This window comes from Buteo buteo, chromosome 3 (genome assembly GCF_964188355.1).
Source record: "Buteo buteo chromosome 3, bButBut1.hap1.1, whole genome shotgun sequence".
Classification (NCBI taxonomy): domain Eukaryota; kingdom Metazoa; phylum Chordata; class Aves; order Accipitriformes; family Accipitridae; genus Buteo; species Buteo buteo.
Window position 1 is genome coordinate 71116191 of NC_134173.1, and position 15838 is coordinate 71132028.

A 15838-nucleotide genomic window follows, 5' to 3' on the forward strand; every position below is an offset into this window, starting at 1 on the left:
GTTCCGACCCATGTGCAGGACCTTGCCCTTGGCCTTGTTGAACTTAACGAGGTTCACATGGGCCCACCTCTCAAGCCTATCAAGATTCCTCTGGATGGCATCCCTTCCCTCCAGCATGTTGACCACACCTCACAGCTTGGTGTCATCAGCAAACTTGCTGAGGGTGCGCTCAATCCCACTGTCCTTGTTGCCAACAAAGATGTTAAATAGCGCTGGTCCCAATACCAACCCCTGAGGAATGCCACTTGTCACTGGTCTCCACTTGTACATCACAACTCTCTGAGTGTGACCATCCAGCCATGAAAGGAACAGGTACCTCTTCCTAGATCTATCACAGCCCAAACAGTAAGCATGTACTATGATCCTGACCCCACTGCAAGTCCACAGAAAACTCCAATGTGTTTTAATAGGAACTTAAAGTTCTGTGTTAAGAAGTTGTCTGAGGTCTTCTAAAGTATTGGTCAGACTGTGTCAATCACAAAGAGACTTTTTAATCCTCTTTATATTTATCTGCATTTCATGTGAGTTGCTACAAGTATATGATATAGCACCTTTTACACATGGCAAATCTCACAAAGCCAGAGGAAGGGTTGGTTTATTTCATAAAGATGGTTAGGATTAAGTAGGTAGTGTAGACCTAAAATCCATAGTGCTCTACCTACTAATTTCTGTAAGGTGAAAGTGTGGGACATATTTTATCTTTCCCTGGGCCTTTAATATATGTTCTTCAACCCGAGGTACTGGCATTGTAGTAAAGTGATTCCTAACAATAGCACATCAAGACACAAGACAAATATGTTAAAACTTTGCCATTAAATAAACTGTGGTATTTTAACCTTAATTTAATTTGGTATTAAGCTGCAGTTCACTCAGCCTGGTCTCTATGGACTTAAATAAAACACATTGGGTTCCCCTGCTGTAACATACCTTTGATGTCCTTATTCCCTCTTCAAAGCTCTGTCAGGTCCCTTCAGCCCCCACCTACTGATGTCTCGGCAAGAGTTAACATGTGCTGAAGTTGATTCCCAATAACAGATGTGCAGATTGTCTACCTCACACACAAAAACTGGTTGCCAAGACAGACCAAACAAGAATGAGACCTATTAGCTTGCCCTGAATCTTCTCCCTCAGTGTGGTGCTAACTGCTTTCTTATGGATGTGCTGATCTTCAAAAAGAATGGCTGATCATGTAAGAACTGGAATATCTTTGTAACTTGACTCCTTTGGCAAGAAAGGTTGGAATTGGCTACTAGATTCATAAGTTATTGCTAGTAGGGGAGAGGGAATCATTAGACAGACAGGTGGACAGACGGAGAAACAGATGGAGAAACTGTGATCCTTGGGCAAGCAAGTCAAAATTTTACATTAGTTTTATTTTTTATAAAAATTTCTTTAGCAAGAATTGCACTTCCTGATGCTTTTCATTTGTTAATAATACCAGCCAGCAAGACATTCCAGGGTTTCACGGATGGATGGAGACCTCAATACACTCTGCATGGGCTGAATGAAGCAGAACAGAAATTGGCAAAAACAGGGTTATTATCGTTGTTATTTAATATTAATAATAGAGTGATACTCTGAGACTCTTACCAAGTTTATACTGCAATAGTTTTTCAGCTTGGTCTTTTTTCAGCAAGTTTAGGCTCTGCAGTTCTGATCTTACTGTCTAAATAAGGCTCTGAAAAGTCTGTGATTTAAAGAAAGTTTAGGCAAGAAATGAAGATTAATCTTGTACACAGCTTTCAGCCAGTATCAGTTTCCATTTGAGGCTTTCCAGGTGTGAGGACACAAGCAAATCATCACACGAATTAACATAATTTTGGCATTGATGGGAGGCCATTGACAGTAAGTTTGAAACCAGTCTTCCAAGGATCTTAGAAAGGAGCAGAAGGAGACGAATATGTAGAAAATATTTTTGGGAATTGTCCAATTCTCTAAAGCAAGAGCAGAGTGAAGGTGGCACATTGTGGGAGTTGGTTATGTGCCAGAGGCGAATGGTGCTGTTCTGTAGGACATCAAGTATCTGCTTTGGGTAGCTGCATCTCAGCCCTGGATGTACCTATGTCTGGGATGCCAAGTTAGTTTTAACAGCTAAAACTGCTTTAAATATTTCATAAAAGGGACAATTCCACACAAACTGGGCATGTAAGGAGTATAACTTGAGTTGTTTTATTATTTAGGAACTTCAATAAAGGGAAACAGAAGCTTCTGCATGTCACTGAAGAGCAAGTCCAAGCCAACAATCTTTGTTCCTTTTTCTCTGATCTCATTGCTTGAAGACCTCTTCCAAGGTCGTCAAGCTCATGACCCCTAGAGCATGGATTTTTAAGGTATTTCTGCATTAGACACCTTCCTAATTACAGCTGCTTGACCATATTATGCTTCCTGACAAATGTATGTGTAAATCTTAGAAGGGGCATATTCTTCATTCTGCCATATTTCTGAAGACATTTATGTTCTGAAAACAGTTTTAGATTTGAGTTACAGTTAGGGGAGAAATGTTCTTCAGTAAGAAAAACAATGACTTCAAAACAATGTTTTGTTTATATTCAGTCCTTTCTTCATGACATTTACTTGTGCTTGTTTAACTTTCATTTCTTGTAGACTTAATTTCAAACAACAATGATAGCTTCATATTTAAAGTGAATTCAAAAGGGTGGTGGAGGAGTGGGGAAGAGATCTGGGCTAAGAAGAGTTCTGTCTTCCTGACTTTTTAACTCAGTAGATTGAAAAGCTTATTTTGTTTTTGTCATCTTTCAAATGAAACTGGAGCTGCTGAGTTTTTATTTCAGTGAAAGACTAAACAACACTGCATTCATGCTTGAAAAAGGGTTTCTACTGTACTTTGAATCATGTGTTGCCTTTTATTATCCCACAGGAAAGCAGATAAAATACTTGGTGCTGACATCCCTTGTGCATGTCCTCTTCTTTGTTTTGAAAGTTTACTGTTCCATTTTGATGTTTCATAACACTTTAAGCACACATAGACCTTTCTCTCTAGACTGGACTTCTTTCTAGACAGTAGACTCCATAGTCTCATTTTTCAAACTTTATACAAGAGTTGATTCATAGGAGAAGTTGTTTTGGGAAATGCTTAGGGACACAGCTGTCAGAGTGACATTTTCATGGCTTGATTGTATTGTTTTCTAGATATTCTCCATGAGTTTAGACATCTTTTTTGTACTCATGTTCTCTTCATAAAATTTAAGCCAAGATAGACTGAGGTCAGAATAGAGTTGCTAAGATTAATATATCTACTACCAATCTGGATTAGAAAATAAATGGAAATATTTTCAGATATTCTGATGTTCTGCGGGTTTTGTTAATTTTGTTCTTTCTTGTGAAATTTAGCTTGAGGTGTAAGCACATTGCTGGCTGCTCACCCAAGTACATATGGTTTTGCTAACACTATCTCCTGTCCTTGGGATGGAATATACCTTTGGCATGGATGAAGGATTTTTCCTCAGTAACAGTTTTTGAGGAGTTCCAGAATCCCCTGCTATGAATATGCATTTTTTTCCACCAGCATGTCTTCCATCACAGTAAGGCCAAATGAACTGTAGTCTCCCATATCCATTAAAGGAGTGGTCCTTTTGACCACTATTTTTTATAGGCAGTTCTAAACCCTTTACAACTCTGGCTACTAGAAACTGAAATACCAACAAAAATATTCTCAGAAATTAAAAACAGAAATTAGTTTTTTTAAGACCTGCTTTCATGCCCGGTTTTATTTTATGACAAGAATGTTCTGCCTTTTTTATTTCATCTATGAAACTGGTTTTGATAGTGTGTCAGCTTTTGGTACTTGAAGTTATACTAAAACACTCTCATTCATCCAAAAATAGGAACTTTTAAATAAAAAAAATATGTTAGAATAAAAATAAAAGTTGACTTTCTTGGCAAAGTCATATTTACCATTAGACAGCATGTAAGGGAAAAATAAGCCATTAACTATTCTTAAATAGATGTCCTTAGGAATGCAAATATCAGATTTTTTATTTCTATATTTATCAGTTTGTAGTTGTAACTGTCCAATGTTCGTATAAAGACTAAGATGCCAGTATCAGTCGGACTGTGTATTTAACCATTGCAGTATGTAGCACATCAAACTTAAATCATTCCCTGAAAGTGCAATAGGGATTTAAAGAACAAGGAAAAGGGTGTGCATGGGGTCAAATAACTTACCCTCAGGCACACACGAGGTTTATGTCACAGCTTTGAATCGAGCCTGGTTCTGCATGCCAATAGTGTCCTTCACTCATAGCACTTTGAGTCTGCATTTATACCAGCCATTACACATTCAAATAAATGCAGTGTGAGGTCCCATATATACATTCGATTCTCACATTGCATATTCAGAGAAACACACGTTTATTATTAATGTTGATAATGAGATATTAAGCTGTCACAGGGGATTGTGATGAGCAGCATCAAGGCAAGTCTATTGCTAGCATCCACAGTGGAATTTCTGCCAAGGAAATGTAATAAGGAAGATTGGGGAAAAAAAGAAAAGAAGCAACAGCACATGGTAGTGTGAAGGGTGTGTGGGCTGGGAACGCTATCTTGGGAGATAACAGTTCTGCTTGCAGAGATGCGAAGTTTAGCCTGTCATTTATTTTTTTGGTAGATTTCGTTTTGAAATGAATATCATGCTTATTATAGGTGCCAAACTGACAGCCCTTAAGATTGAAGTTCCCTCTTACAAAATCAGGTGTAGCAAGCAGCAGCAACAGCAGCTTTTTCACATATGCCTGTCAATAAATCTTGACCTTGGCCAGGCAAGGATGAAAAAATAGTTAAAATTCATCTTTATTCTCTCTACTTTGCCTGGTAGCAAAGGGACTTTTAGTGACACTTGTGTGGTTTTTACTTTGACTTTGGAAATGAATTGGGATCAAGACATTTGTTTTGGGTCACTAACAAGCCCTAAAGAGGAGTAACATTTGATTGCCTTTATCTCATCTTATTATTGATAAGTCACCCCACCTTTAACACCAACAGTGTACCACCATGATTTACTAGGTAAAAATTAAGTTCCTGAGGGTCTTAAATGCCTCATAAGGAAGAATCTTGCAGAAAAAGCTGAATGAAAAAAAATTCTTGTAGGCCCAAATACATTCCAGTGAATATACTACAGTCCATGTAGCTTTTTTCCCCCCATCCCTTAATGCTCTTCTTTCTCTTGCTTCTTCTAAAAATATTGCTTCCAGTCCCTTGATTCTATGAAAACTGTCTGCTAAACTCCTGCTGGTTTGCCTTTCTGTGGGGTAGCTGAATTGTCTGGTTTTCAGGTGTAGTTTGTTCAGTTCATAATAGAAAACAAGGCAGGAGAAAACCTCCAGAACTCATCTATTTCCTACCTCTGCTCTGCGGAAGTATTCTATCTAGTGTACTACTGATGGATACTTGTCTAAGAGGTTCTCAAAAGACTCCAAAGAATGAAGTGTCTTTATTGCAAGAATGACCTTCCATAAAACACTGTATCACCTAATATAGCCAGTAGACTAGGCAAGACAGGCAACCTTAAAAGTGTGAGTGCCATCAAATAATTTCCTGACTAACCTATACGGGATTTTTTTATTGAAACTGGGATTGTCAGTCCCCTAAGAAAATGAAGCCCCAACTTTCAGTTATGTTTTATTGGGGTTTTATCTATATAAGTACCTATACCCTAATTTAAATCTTTACTTGTCCCACAAAGATATGAAGACATAGCAGCATGTGAAGACAGAGGCTGAGACTAGACATGGGTTAGACTCAGGAAAGAAGCAGGAATGAGGATAGCGATGATCTTTTTAATTCCCTAGGTAACACTTGTAAAAAGGGAACATGATATTGATTCATCTGTCATCTCTGCCTCATTCATCAAGTGCGTGCTGACCTATGAAGAAACTTAGATGCACCCAACTTAGCATTGAAAGGGACTTTTGGACATAGTGGAGCTCAAAGCTAAGGATGTGATTCTCCTGTTTCATGGGACCTGGAGGTCAAAGGCTATATTGAAATTCAAGAACTTGTGAAAGGCCAGATGAAATCTGCCTTCCCTGTGATGTGAGTTACTGTTCTTTACCCTGTGCCAGTGACTCGTTACTTCTGTAGCCTCCTAGAAGATGGAGGACAGCACATCGACCACAAATCTCTTCCAAGCCACAATCTCTTCCACTGCTTCAATGAATTACAGCAGCAACCAATCTTGCCTATTCTCCTCTAGAAACCAACACTGGCAGAAATTGCGTCATTAGCAAATCCACAGAACACAAATCTGTGGAACAGGAGCATTCCTGCAAAGGGTCCAGACCACAGAGCAGTCAAATGCCAAAATCAGAGCTAGCTGTCTCAGTACAAAACTAATTTCTTCATGCAGGTTTTACCACAAAATAGATGAAGTCGGTGACAACCTCTTGATAGCCACCCGAGAGAACCTGTGTGGAGGTATGGATGATGGAAGGGGATGATCAGAACGCTGAGGGGCTCTGTGTACAGTCTTAAATGTTCCTTCTGATTGCGACATTGTAAATGTTGCCAGATTAGAACTGGTGACATGGGAACAGGGAACAGGTACTGGACAGTCATTCTGCCTTTCCATTCTTCAGGCTTTATTGGTCAGAGAAAATGCTAAATTTATGTTTTGAAATGTATACAGAGATTTCTCTGGAATAAGTATCTTGGACTTGCATGTTACATTTTTACGTAAAAGAAAAAAGAAGCAAAATACAAAATTTTCAACCCCCAAAACTCTTCCTAAACTCACATTGTGATGTATTGCCCTGGGAAAGCCTGCCAGACTGTTTAACACCTTTATCGCTTCATCCTGGGAGCTCAATTTGTTATTTACCGATCCTTCTCCAGTCACTGGTCATGACCACATATCTGCTTATATTATTCCTAGCAGGTTCTCCAGCACACATTGGTTCAAAAATCAATCAATTCCTAGACCCATCATTTCTGTCCTGCTTTTGGGCTACATGTCTCAAGTGCTAATCTCCCAGTGGCGGTCTAATGATGATTACAGTAGTACCTACTTCTGAAACATGAGGAAAGAAAGGCTTGCCTCATGTTTCTTCAGCCGAAGCACTTTAAGTAATTGATGGTATGGATGAATAAATACATATATCTCTCCAACAGTACAGAAGTTCGCTGTTGTACATTTATTTATGTTCTGTAAATTTTCACATGTTTTCACCATTCCTCTGGGAAGATCGTTCTTCAAAACATCAATTCATCAGGGTTGGTTTGAATTACCCTCATTTTATACTGCCCTGAGCTTAATTTCATCCTATTACTTATACTCTTATGTGATACTCTAAACCATTCTCATCTTCTTGTTGCTTATTTCCCTTTGTATTACATAATTAGCCAAGATACAGATTTTTAGTTTTATTCATCTTTTGTATTGTTCATTTATTTCTCAAAGTTTTTAACATATGCTTTGGGTAACTCTTTTGATTATATTTTTTCACACTTAAATGTGAAGTCATATCCCAAAAGTACGGAAAATGTCGTTTACCTAAGCACTGGCCTATTTTTCTGCCATATCTCATTGCAAGCTACTGTGCAGTTTCTTGTCATCTTTCTTAGAATTATACTTTCCAAGCTGTTCATCTTTCATGGAGTATTGAATAGTTATCTTATTGATTTTGCTAATTTGCAGTTCCTGTATTGTTCTGTTTTCCTATCCATGTTTTCCAAATCTCTTAATTCAGGTAATTTTGATCCATTTTCCCATTTTCTCTGATGTTCACAGCTCATTTACTGCTTTGTCAGGCTATCAGTGTGCTAAGTTTTGGAAACTTAAATGAAAGGAAGGCCTTAATTTAAAGGAGATGCATAGCGAAAAATTATTTAATTTAAAGGAGATTCATAGCGAAAAAAATAATCGGGAAGATAAATACTCAAACAGGGAAAGAGAAGTTAGAAATGAAGACAGATGAGTGTGGATTACATATTCTGCTACTTAGAGGTATTCTTGATTTCACATCCTCAGTTAGAATTGAAGATGCAGCTGAGATTTTTTTAGAGTTTACTGTTTAATGACTTAAAGGTTGATCAGTTATGATTGTAAGGTCGGCTGTGCACTATTTTAGATACTCCACAGGAATACTCAGTTCTTAGGAAATAATCATTTTTGTGCGGTCTCATTGAGGGCCCTCTGATGTGATCAAAAACACAGCATGGGTGTCCTGGTTTTAGCTGGGATAGAGTTAATTGTGTTCCTAGTAGCTGGTACAGTGCTATGTTTGAGTTCAGTATGTGAAGAATGTTGATAACACACTGATGATTTCAGTTGTTGCTAAGTAATGTTTAGTCTAAAATCAAGGATTTTTCAGCTTCTCATGCCCAGCCAGCGAGAAAGCTGGAGGGGCACAAGAAGTTGGGAGGGGACACAGCCAGGACAGCTGACCCAAAGTGGCCAATGGGGTATTCCATACCATGTGACATCACATCTAGATTATTACATGTGGGGGGGACGACGACACGGGGGATCGCTGCTAGGGGATTAACTGGGTGTCAATCGGCAGGTGGTGAGCAATCGCACTGCGCATCATTTGTACATTCCAATCCTTTTATTATTGCTATTGTCATTTTATTAGTGTTATCATTATCATTATTAGTTTCTTCTCTTCTGTTCTATCAAACTGTTCTCATCTCAACCCACGAGTTTTACTCCTTTTCCCGATTTTCTCCCCCATCCCACTGGGTGGGGGGGAGTGAGAGAGCGGCTGCGTGGTGCTTAGTTACTGGCTGGGGTTAAACCACGACAATGGGCAACAACTATAAGATCCTACAAGCCCTTAACATGGGGAACTGCACTCAGAGAGGCACTTCAGGGAAGAGTTACATCATTGTCATCTTCCAAGGAAGTAGAAGAAGGGTGGAAGGGAAGGGGAAAGCTCTCATAGCCTGAAACAACCCTCTAGGACTGTTTAAACTAAATTAGAATCTTTCTAACTTTCACATAAACCTAGATTAGGAAAACTAAGATGGAATAATAATATCTTTTGTTAACTTTTACAGTGTTAGGAACTATTTTGAGGACTTACAAAAATAGTAGCTAATATCTTGAGGATATGTGTCTTTCTTTTTAATAAGTGCATATATTTGAATACAGTAAACACAACAAAAAGCCTGGTATTTTGGTATTTTTCTTTCAAAGATACAGTCTATGCCAAAGCAAATCTTTAACTGGCCTCTGCTGGAGCTGTTTTGGTTTTGTCTTAGAAGAAAGTCTGGCGAGGACATTGCAGGTTCCAGATTTACTCTGTGATTCTTGCTCATTCCGTGGCTCTCAACTGGCCATCTATTATTTATTGCAGCACAGTGTGTACCTAGATGATCCTGACCAATAGGCAGAGCCTAAAAAACAAACCAGGATCTCTGCTCAGAGGATTTTACAGTCTTAGTGCACTAACTTGGAAAGTTACAGAAAACAGCAGAGATCTCACTGCTGTCACTGTACTGAGCTCAGCAGCTCTCTTTGCATAAGGCATATTTTCCAGAGTTGCTGCATTTCCAGAAAAGCTTCTCTGGCTAATGAGCCACACTCTAAAGGAAAGCAGTTGTTGTAGTCTTTGCTACTCTTACGTCACAAAGCTACTGAGGTTGGAAGGTACCTCTGGAGATCATCTAGCCCACTCACCCTGCTCAAAGCAGTGTCAGCTACAACAGGTTGCTCAGGGCTGTGTCCAGCCAGGTCTTGAATATCTCCAAGGACTGAGACTCCACAATCTCTGTGGGCACAACATTCCAGTTCTTGGTCATCCTCTCAGTGAAAATGTTTTTTTCTTATCTTTAAACAGAATTTCCTCTGTCTCAGTTTGTGCCCATTGCCTCTTGTCCTTTCAGTGGGTACCACTGAGAAGAGTCTGGCTCCCTCTTCATTACAACCCCCACACTCCCAATCAGGTATTTATAAACATGGATAAGAACCCCTCCGAGCCTTCTCTTCGCTGGCTGAACAGTCCCTTCTTTTGCAACCTGTTCTTACATGTCATATGCTCCAATCCCTTGACCATCTTTGTGGCGCTTCACTGGACTTGCTCCAGTACATCCAAGTGTCTCTTGTCCTGGGAAACTCAGCACTGGACACAGAACTCCCAATTTGTAGCATCAGTACTGAGCAGAGTGGAAGGATCCTGCAGCCATCCCCTAAATCTGTGTAGGGGGCTACTTGTCTGTGCTTTGCAAAAAAAAATTAAAAAATAAGAAAAAGAGGAAAACTTCACTGGGAGCACAGTGAAGGCCAACATCAAGGTTTTGAGCTGCCTGGATGGTTAAAGGAGTGTTATCTAACTTTTGGCACTATGCTGCATTGCATCATGTGGTTGCTTTTCAAGCAAACGCAAGATCATGTATCAGTAAGAACGTCATGTCCTCATATGTTGTTCACTCCTGATCTAGATCAGTTTTGTTGAAGTCTGCATATGATTGAAATTGGGTGCCCAGGGAATCTTTTTCCCAGAGAGGGTTCTAAGATTTTTAAGTGCAGCATTGGGGTGTGCCCTGGTACAAAATGAAGTAATGAACACTATGTGATATGCTTCTTTTGAAACACAGCTCTTATGAAAAATTCAAGGGGAAATGCTTTCCTTTTGTTCACTGCTAGTTCATCTAGTTTGCAGCTGGAGAAAAGAGAGATGATTATTTTGGGGTACTTTAATGTGTGGGAGCTTTTAAGTGGATATAGATTTGTTCTGTTTGTTGTAAAGGTGCCAGAAGTTCTTGAAGCCTGATAATGCTCTCTCCATGTTTTATTCAGGATGTCATCAGTAATGAAATATAATTTAATTTTACTTTCCTATTATACTTTTCTCATCTCACTATCAAAAAAAAGTGTGCAGAATATTTTTTTATCACTGCTCACAAACAAGGGAGCTTTAAAAACAAATGTATGCAAAGAATTAATGTTTTTTGTAGAAGAGCTTTAATTTATTATTTAGCTCTATTTCTCCAGTGATAGAAAGAATATGCTTTTTATGAACATCATAGTGCTCTTAATTCTCGAAGACAATTTACACATTAAAAATAAATTGTAAAATCCCAGTAGAATTCAGCATGTTGACATATTTTAGATTAAGGATTGTAATGTTGATGACTGCTAACTTTTAAACAAGTCAGTTAGATGGAAAAAAATGGTTAGCAAGACCTGTGTTTAAAAAAAAGCAGAAAAAACCCATTGCTTGAGACAGTTGGCCTTTTCTTTCTAGGATGGGTTCTCAACACTTTTTCCTTTGCGCTATTGCTAGAAGTCTTGGGGGGAAAAAAAAAAAAAAAGCTTCTTAAGATGACAAGCCGCAGTCTGGAGAGGGACCGCAAATACATTTTCCTAGAGATCTACAAGGTCTGGATATTTGTTGCTGCCCCCATTCCAGTGGGAGCTAGTTAGTGTCTCATTGTCTCTCATTGTCTGCTATTGTTTGTACTCTTTAATGTAGTCTTTGTGAGAGCACAATGTCCAGCCATGAAGCCAGCTGGCTGGCAAAAGAGAAATTGCTGCACTGGTTCCTTCTGGTCAGAACTGGTAAAATTACCAAACAGGATTTCCTCCTGTACCTCCCGTACCTCCAGAGGTACCTTCCAACCTCAGCAACTGTGTGATATAAGAGTAGCAAACCAATGGAGTAGCCCTGTCCTGCTCATCAGGAGCATTGATCCCCTTCAGGCACTTAATCTCTAGCCCCCCCGTGGAAGACCATCAGTTTCTCCCTTCTCCCCCCACCCCTGTGTGTCATCACATGGTCTCATTTTGTGCTCTGCTTCTGCATCATCATCTCCTGCAGCCCTGACACCCATTTCTTAACAAAAATCTTCATCCTTCGCAATCACCCGCATTCATTTCCCCTTAATCTTCCTCATCATGCTCCCATAACTCCTCTTCCTGCTCCCAGAATTGCACTTTCTTGAAACAGATCTTAAAGAGAACCAGCCCTTTGGCTATCAGGTACCTTTTCTGTCCTTTTGCAGATTTTTATTTAAATCCTATTTCTTTTGCATTCCTTCATTAGGTTGCTGTCAAACCTCTCTGCATTTTTGCCTCAGGATAATAGACTACATATGCATAATACATAGTTTGGATGTCAATAGATTTTATTACAGTTTAGGATAGTGGTTCTGCTTAATTTCATGCTATGCACAAACTAGATAGATAGTAAATTGTTGGCTCTGACAGGAAGGTTACACTACAGGCTAAATTTTACCCAGAGTTACATTCAACCGTCTTTCTACCAGAGTCAGAATTTGGACTATAGTGCATTTGGGAGTGCAACACAGAAGTTCTGTTCTCCTTATCAGACCTGATATACAATCCTGTTGCATTACAGACGCACCTCCCTGACAAAAAGAAAATGAAAAATCCCCAATTCATGGTGAATTTATATGGTTAATATTATCTGATAACATACAAGTGAATGAACAAAACCTTGAGGGAAGGTTGGATTGGTGAGGGAGACAAGGCATCAGGGAAGCATTGCTACATGCCTAGCAGAAGGGCAAAAGAGAAGATAAATGTAGGTCAGTGGAAAAGTCAGGAGCAACAGTAAAATATTGAGAAAATTCCAGAAGAAAAAAGGCAAAGTGACCTGCAATAATGCTTATTCCTCATCACATCTCAGAACACAGTCAAAGCAGATGTAAACACCAGAAATCAGTGCAGCTACGTCGGTCCTTTTCCCCTCCTTCAGCAGTGTATGAGAAATAAAGTCGCAATTTTGCAAACTCACCTCTTTATGTCTACTGGGGCGCAAATTCCTGAAACACGCCCCCGCTTGGGAATATCACCACTAATTCTTTCCTATCCACCAAAAACCAAAACCAAGCAAGACACTGATCCAGCCTCACTGTGCAGGCAGAAACACCATGCACACCACTCATAGAAAGATGGCATGTTTCTCACCTGACTTCCTAGTCTTGACTATTGTCTCCTAGATTCCAGAGTTCGGCAATAATAAGTCCTCCAATGTAAGGAGAGGGATAGCACAGCTTGTGTGTGCCCTGGTTCAAGACCAGGCTCCAGCTGACTCCATACAATTAGCTGCTTCTTCCCTTTCCCACATTAGTAATCTAGTGAATGAATAATACAGGGCAGTTGCACTTTTGACATATGCAATAATTAAAACAAGGAGTGAGGAGTGTGAAAAGGTGCACAAGAATTAGGAACACACTCAAAATTAGAAGATCCAGAAAAAAAAAAGAAAAAAAGAATCTGGCTGGGCACCTGTGTCTCTCTCCCTCCCCAATTGCTTCCTTTGATTTAGTTTCCAATAGTCTGTCCCATACAAGCAAAAATGTGTCAGACACAAGATCACTGGGACATTTTCAGGGTTGATTCATCCAGAGATAAAAGATCCCACTCACAAGGATGCATCTTTTCTATACAGAACAGACTTGGTGGTAGCAGATAGTTGGAAGCAATTAATCACACCGAAGACAAACAAACCTAGACATAAATCATTAAACTAACAAGAACATGATCTGCTTTTCTACCCCCTTCTATCCTCGTCTGCCTCCATGCTGCTTTGAAGGAAGACCTCTGGCTTGCAGACAAAATACAATGTTAGCAGTGCATTTTATGGCTTATAATGATAGCAGGAGGGCTTGTTTTATTTTTTTTCCCTTTGTAGTCCCTTTTTTTTCCCTTGTGTGACTATAATGTGAGTATGTCTCTCTGTTGATCTTCCATACTGAGAACTCCAACCATATATAAAAAGAACACACACTGTATTCAACCATCATTAAGCATCATTTGCAATCTTGTACTTTATCATCAGTGTACTGTCCATTCAGCAAGTTTTCATGCTTGAAATACCCATGCTGACCCTTGAGATGTGTCAGCTAGTTTGTGTAACAAACTAGTTCTGATAACATGCTTTTTATTACTACTGTCTTCAGCAGCTCAGCTCTCATTCACATTCATTGTACAATACAAAAGCCTTGCATCTTTGACCTTATTCCCCACAACCTAGTTGTAATACTTTAGATTTAATGGTCTTATCGTTGAGCTGCCCTTGGAGGGATCCTTACACTTTTCCTACAGAAGTCTCCTTGAGATATGGTGGCTTATCACAGCATTTGCACTTCAAAGTACTCTAGCAGGGCCTAAATCACCAGCCATCTCACCAAATATGGCTTCTAACTGTAGGAGAAGTTCAATTGTGTCCTTCACAAAGGACAGTTATTTTAGAAAATGAGAATAAATTACAGAAGGACAGGCAGCAGACCCTGATCTCTGCTTTACTAGTCCATTCTCTTTTGGCAGGTATGTCCAGAAAAGCCCCTAAGCTGGCTGGTGCAGGAAACGTACTCCAGTTAACTCATTACCAGGTAAAGAGAATCCTTGAAATGGAGAAGGGAAGTTCCACAGTTGATTATCTTTTTATTGTTTGTAAAGCAAAATACTGACAATTTTGACACAGATAATACTGAGAAATCACTAACTGGAGGAACCAGCTAGCCAAAACAGAAGTCTTGGAATTTGGCTGGTGTAGACTTGAAGAAGGATGTGCACAAGTGTGAGTGCAAGTACATGCATGGTAAGAGTGCATTAAGAATGCAGATGAAATATCCAGCTACAATATCTCTGTTACAGGGGAATATCTAGTGATGCCAAAGAGAAGACAAGAACTAATTATGTGTAGACTTTTGGCTACTGGATGCTTCAATCCCATGGAAAAGCATTTAGTCAGAAACACGCAGTTGTGTCCCATTGGCTGCAATCTCTGAAAAAAAGGAGACTTGAATTGTTGTTGTTTACGATTAACAAAAGAGGTAGACCCTAAAGAAAGAGCCAACACATGATTTCCTTAGCTCAATATAAGTTCCTTCTTGTAACTAGCAAAGATCTTGTTTATCTTTATCAGAAAGCTAGATGTACCAAATGATAACACCTGACCCCCAAACTTAGGAAACTTGTCTAAAATATAGCCGATTAATCAGTGATAAGGGCCAAGTCCACCTCTACTTAAAGTCCCTTTGGGAAGGACTCTTTCACCCAGCTTTAAACATTTGCAGTGTAGATACCTCTGTCTGAACTAGCTCCAAGTACAGTCAATGAAGAGAAATAAGCACACTCAGGACGTGAATCATCTGATCTATTTTAGCTCTCTACTTTACGAGATGAATCACCTCTTGCCTGCTTGTCTTCGACTACATGGGAAGTCTAGATTACTTGTTCAGATGTAGATGATTACATTGTAGTCGTTTCATTGGAACAGATGTGCATTATCCTTCAGAGCTTTTTGGTAGTTTGTATGGTCTTGTGAAGAACTGAACCTATGTTCAGTTTTTGAAAGCAAAGAGGATTAACTGAGTAATGGCAAGAGATGGCTACAATGACTGATAAAAGAATAGATTAGTCCATCCTCAGTTCCTTTTGAGAGCGCAAAAGACAAAGAAAGAGTCTCTTCATGGCTAGCAGAATTAATGCCACATACCGTGTCACCTACCAGTCCTTGGTGGGAAGGCAGAAGCAGGGTGAATGAGGCTACAGCATGCACCATATTTTGCATTTTGACTTCTTCCTGTGCAAAAACTGTTGCTGCTAATTATGCAGACTTGCCTAGACACTTGAGTCTGTTGAAGTAGCAGAATGAACCAGCCAAACCCTGCCTCAGGTGTATTTTACCAGTCTTTATAAGGTCACCAGTGTAATTCCTGTCTGTGGTGGGGAAAAGAGGAAAGTTTAGTGAATAAGATTAATTAGGAATATGAGGCTGAGTCATGGGAGGACAGAAGAAAAAGAGCTTGTGTTCTTCTGGGAAAGCTGGTCAAGAGGATTTGTAATAGCAGGCAGACAGTGATAGTAAAAGTAAGCAGAAGAAGGAAAACAAAGGACATTTAACATATA